Below are 6,585 nucleotides of genomic sequence, written 5' to 3'. Positions count from 1 at the left end.
AGACCCTCTCGTTATACTTCGGTAGTTATATTAAAACTAGACCCTCTCGTTATACTTCGGTAGTGAAATTAAAACAAGACCCTCTCATGGTACTTCGTTTGCCAATATAATCGCTAACGTTTGTCCACATTTACGCTTAATTACCTCTTTCGACCCGCAGAGAATATGCAATAACGATTGTACGCGATATCCTAATATAAGAATGTAGCATCAGTTACGACACATTTCTTTTAAACTACTACTCCTATTAGCTTTAATATATATTTAACTTTCGGTTAACTTTGGACCATTACGTCCTTGCATCAAGAACACACACTATTTCTGTTGAAAGACGGCAGCGCCATCTAGTTTTAAAATAAAGAACTAAAGGACAATTTTATAAAAATTTCGGGATATTTTAATTTTTCTGTGCTTTATAAAATAAATGAAAACTAAATCATGAATTTTAAGTTTCTATCTCCCCTAAAAGTACCTTAGAATTTTGATGATCGGTGAGTGAGTGAGTGAGTGACAAACAAAGGTAAATTTCACCTGCGATATTTCGAAACGTATATAGGGTAGGAACTTGAAATTTGGAAACTATAGCTAGGATTGACAGTCCTCGCGGCAAGCAAAATTTCAGACTTTTACCTGTACCCATCACGAAGTTACAGTGGGCTTAAAAGTGCCACAAGTTGCTTCGAGAAAAGGATGTCAGTGCTCGACTTGGCTGGGAGCACCGTGCTCCCAGATATATCGCCGCTTTTGATTAATTTGCTCCTCAAGTTGGCACACGTTTTATTAATAATGCAGTTAATTTGGGATTTTTTAACCTTTGATCCGAATTGACGTATAACGAGCACTAAAGGTGAAAATGAACAATATTGCAAATACATGTAGAATGTAAGACAATGAGAAAGATTGGATTCATTAACATACGAGGAATAACGCTGTTTCCATATTCTTTGCATCCACATCTGAAACGAAGACGTCATAACCGTCACACAATCCAATCTGAAGAGGGCGTATCAGTCATTATTAACTCTTAATTAATTTGTGTTATATATATGTAATTGTATCAAGAAGAGGTTTAACACCAGTTTTGCTGGGATACAAACTTAATGAGGATTGTAACCTGTGATTGTTCTGACCATTTTTCGCTTAAGTTGACGTGTTGAGATTTCTTAATCCGAAGATACTCCGCTAAATTCATCTCCTTAAGGTGCAACGTTTTGCAAAGTTTACAACTGATCTTGTCATCTGAGAGATATATACAGATGTAAACATGACAAAAACCTCAGAAAATACACATATAGAACCTTTACTACTCTTACCCAGTTCTGTGAAAATAGAAGGCCTTGAAGCACGGTCTTTATCTTTGGAATGATGCACCTTTATTTCGTCTGGGGTCACTGCGGGTGAACCATGAGGCAGTTAAGGTACCGGTGTATCAAACTTGTCTTCATGCAAAACATCTGCAGAATTTCTTGAACCACAGTCATCTAAAATGTCTGAAGCATCTGACAACTCTTGCGTATTTATAGATTTCATTTCTTCTGACGATTCCCGGTTATTATTTGATTTAGATTAGCTTTCTCAAACCACACTACTACTATTCCTACATAATAGCCATAAACATCTTATAACTGACCATATGATTACACGGGATAGCGTTACTAAAATTTAAAGGTTGTCTGACCCCAAATTTATGCCTAGGGAATGGAACCAAATGAGTGTGGTGCTGTCAATCGCGTAGTTAAACGTAGTGTATTGATTGAAAAATGTCAGGATGGGAAAAGAATGTAAACGTAACGCCGAAATCAAATACTATATCATTAAACAAATAACCTACGTACTTTAAATGCCCAGTGGATATGTATAGACGAAGCTTCACACTTTACCGACCCCTTGAAACTATAACTAGTAGCATGCGTTTATATGTTGCATAAGTGTACAATGGTTACTGAGAGACCGCGGTAGAGTGATGTAACATCATAGATTCTCGTGAACGGATGTACCCATGATGAGCCGCTGCCCAAGGCTCAGCGCCGACTAAATAGGGCCACGGAATGCAAAACAATGTGTAGTCAAATCTCTTGTCGTTCTACAACTGACTCTCAGTAAGGCCGTAGCAGTACCAAGTATTTTTTTCTATACAATTTTAAAGAAAATCCGTATTTTACTACTCTTTAGAATTCAATTCAATCTCATGATTTTACTGGTAATGGATATATTTTCAATAAATAAATTGAAATAAAAATTACGTATCTCAGATTTTTCAACAACAATTCTATTTTCCTAAAACATTTTATGATTAATGTTTTTCAAGGGAGAACGTTTTTTATTGTAAAATAAAACTCATTTCAAAAATACATATTATAAGCGGTCTATTCGACTACAAAAGGGAGTACTTTTATCACCTTTAACATATTTGATAAAGGAGGTTGGTGTAGGGAAGCTTATAGAAGTGTTGGGTGAGTTGCATAAAGCAACGCAGGCTAGCTTAGTTATTTCATCATAATGGTGAAACAAAAAAGGTAAGCACACATGAATTTAAATATCGACTTTGTAACAATTCTTTTTGGGGGGGGGGTGAAAGATTTCAAGAAAAATAACTTTAATTTTATTTTCAAGAGAAGTGGGTTAAGTACAGTTGAATAGTCATGTAATCCGTCAGATTAATTTTTTTATATTCATTAACCTCGAGGTACGAAATAGAAATGTTCGTGTTTAGTTAAAAACGGTATGAAAACTTCTTGTGTTTAAAAGCGTTTGAGAGGAAAATCTTCAGAAATTAGAAAACAATGTGTCAATTAGATTACATTTATACGATATCCCTTTGAAAAATAAATTTCATGATGAAATGTTCTAGGAAAATGGAATTGTTGTTGAAAAATCTGAGATAAGTAATTTTTTATTTCAATTAATTTATAGGAAATAAATAAATTACCAGTAAAATCATGAGATTGAATTGAATTGTAAAGAATAGTAAAATACGAATTGTCTTTAAAATTATATAGAAAAAAAATATCCGCGCTTCAGTAAATTGGAAAAACTTATCGTTTTGTTTTTTAGACTTGGACAAACCAAGTCTTTTTTATAATACCTGTTCCTTCAGTCTTAATTTGTATTAATCTGTTATAAAAATATTTTTATGCTTGTCAAACGTCATTCATTCGAGGTTCCAGTAAGACGTTCGTGAGCATATTGGCTCGCACTGAGTGCCTGTCATTATTTTATGGCAAAGTTTAAATGACTTGGGAGGCGAGTGGTAAATAATTTCACCATTGGTGTGCGGATGGTAACATAATTCACCCTTGGTAGGCCGATGGTAACATAATTCACCCTTGGTAGGCCGATGGTAGCTTTTCCACCACTGGCAGGGGGTTGGTAACTTTTCCACCACTGGCAGGCGGTTGGTAACTTTTCTACCACTGGCAGGCGGTTGGTAACTTAATTCACCATTGGTAGGCGGGTGGTGACTCAATTCACCATTGGTAGGCGGGTAGTGACTCAATTCACCATTGGTAGGCGGGTAGTGACTCAATTCACCATTGGTAGGCGGGTAATGACTCAATTCACCATTGGTAGTTGGGTGTTGACTCAATTCACCATTGGTAGGCGGGTAGTGACTCAATTCACCATTGGTAGGCGGGTAGTGACTCAATTCACCATTGGTAGGCGGGTAGTGACTCAATTCACCATTGGTAGGCGGGTAATGACTCAATTCACCATTGGTAGGCGGGTGTTGACTCAATTCACCATTGGTAGGCGGGTGTTGACTCAATTCACCATTGGTAGGCGGGTAGTGACTCAATTCACCGTTGGTAGGCGGGTGGTGACTCAATTCACCATTGGTAGGCGGGTGTTGACTCAATTCACCATTGGAAGGCGGGTAGTGACTCAATTCACCGTTGGTAGGCGGGTGGTGACTCAATTCACCATTGGTAGGCGGGTAGTGACTCAATTCACCATTGGTAGGCGGATAGTGACTCAATTCACCATTGGTAGGCGGGTAGTGACTAAATTCACCAATGGTAGGCGGGTGGTGCTAGCCACCAACCCTTTATGCATTGTAAAGGGACCCACTTGTAAATTAGCCAAAGGCTTAGTGTGGAAATCCCTTCATAGACAAAAGCTTGGATTATTATTATTATTCACCATTGGTATGCGGGTGGTGACTCAATTCATAATTGGTAGGCGGTTGGTAACTCAAGTCATCATTTGTAGGCGGTTGGTAACTTAAGTCATCATTGGTAGGCGGTTGGTAACTAAAGTCATTGGTAACTTAAGTCTAGGGCTCGGACTCCGTTATACATTATCTGAAGTTATTATACATTATCTGAAGTTATAGATATTGAGATGTATATATTATTAATATATAAAGCGGAACGAATAATAATAATGACTACGTTATTTACAAACAATAACATATGTATATAGAAGACCTTAGTGGATATTCAATTGACATTGTTAGTATACAACATTAGCGCTAGATATTTCTATTCGCGTATAATATTGGCAACTGAAAATGATAACATATTTTTTCATATTGGCTCTTTTCCATAACCATTCACACAAGGTTTATTTCTGAAAGTAGTCTCTCACAGACAATGTATAGCAACGTTACCGTTACTAACGCATATCTATGAGAGGTTTAAATTTAATTCCGTGCCTATATAGGATCTGGCTTTGTTTAATATTTGAAAATATACTTCAAGATGACATCAGTCGTTACAGCTGTTTGCGACGAAACTCCTGTTTCACTACGAAAGGGTTATCATTTTACGACTTTCGTTACTCTTAGCTTGATTCCCTGGTGTTTTAATGATAAATGACACCAAGACGTTAATGAAATAACGTGTGTGTTTGGTATGAAAATTTTTTTGAACGAGATAGCCTCTCAATAACATTTAAACCTTCAGTCTCGGAACTTGATTAACACAAGAGATCCAAAGAGTGTCAACGGATGTGTATGCGTAGGACGAACGTTACAAACGCGTTGGGTAACTCTGCTTTGAGGAAGTGACAAGTATTTAAACACACTTAGGTTTACTTGAAAATATGGGTGCCACAACAATAATAATAAAGCTTTAGTTACGTCGATATTCTTATGAGCTATGCATCTGGTCTTTTTAGTTAAATTCACAAGTGTTACGTAATTCCCAGGTCAATTCAGTTGAAGTTAAATAGCTTCATGCAGTACGCGATGTACAGTCGCGATCAAAAGTTTCCGGCCGTTTTCATTCGGTCGCCATTTTTTTCTATTCTACAGGGCCGGTAGGCCCTTCTAGATATGACTTGATACCCGTTTGTAATGCTAAACGAAAAAATCACCTTTTTAGGGTTAGCGTCCCATAGAAAAAGCATTACATTTTATCCGGTTTTTTAGGGGAATTGTCATAGGCGAAACGGAAAAATTACAGCGAAGTTAGTTTTCGGAACACTTTCAAATTAACAAGCATTTACTAAATGAGAAACTTACCTGTTTAGTTTTTCAATAAATGAAGTCTAATTTTTGTAATTTAACTAATTAGTTAGGCCTTGAATTCCCTATTTCATAGCAAACGAGAGTAAGGCATCGATAATTAATGTTTTGATATTTCATCCGAGCTTGAAAACCTTTATTTGGATTTTCCAATGAACTATAACGCCCTTAATAACCAATACTTTGTTAAGGGTCCAATTTTCGTCTAAAAAAGTAATTCAGGTAAATAATTACAGTTAATAGAGGTTTTAATATCGTTTGAAGTAATTTTTCGTCGTCCGTTACGGCCAAGGCTTAAGTCTGTGTAATATACTCTTTATAGCGTCTTTCCTCCTTTAAGATTATTAAAAAAGCTGATTTCCAGCTCTGTTTTGGAATTTCATATAGTCTGCTTCGTTTCATGCTAGAAACATATCGTAAGTTCCTAACCCTAGGTTTTACAATGTATTTATAGTCGATGGCGCTTCCAATATAAGTAAACAATGGTATAACTATCCAATTTATTAAGGCATTGAAATCAAAGATCGTGTTTTCACCTTATGAAAAGTTCGAGAACTTTAAATACAACTGCAAAGATGAGAAAAAGTTTAATGTGTTTTCGCTTTGGCAGTTAAGACAGTGGTGTATAGGTAAGCGCAGTTAATTCAACATTTCCATATGAGGTATACAGGGTTTCATTATTTTATAATCTCACTAATTGTGAAGGTGTGTGATATAGTTCCTGAAATTCAACCAACGTAGAGGACCACATCATTCGTTAAAACGATTTTCATCCCATTAAACCAGTCAGTATGTTTTGTTATGTTATAATTTTATAAACTAGTTGTTACCAACAGTGGATTGTTTAATTCATAAATACGAGTAACAGTGGTGCTGGTTAATCCAGGAGAACAGTGTCGTTATGTAATTTAATTTAATTAGTAAATTAATTTACATGTTTACATCAGCGCAAATTTTTCCAACGCAACCACTTCAGAGGGTTACGTTGTTCGCTATTTCCACAGTTCACACTGCCGTTTGTTTAATTGTCTAAATTGGTATGAATTGTTTAGTTGGTGAATTATTTATTGAAATTCATTAAATGAAATCATATACGTAAACATAAATAATCATAGACC

This window comes from Phalangium opilio, unplaced genomic scaffold (genome assembly GCF_054372755.1).
Source record: "Phalangium opilio isolate 3A_F unplaced genomic scaffold, DU_Popi_V2 ptg000200l_1, whole genome shotgun sequence".
NCBI classification, from domain to species: domain Eukaryota; kingdom Metazoa; phylum Arthropoda; class Arachnida; order Opiliones; family Phalangiidae; genus Phalangium; species Phalangium opilio.
This window is presented reverse-complemented; position numbering follows the sequence as displayed.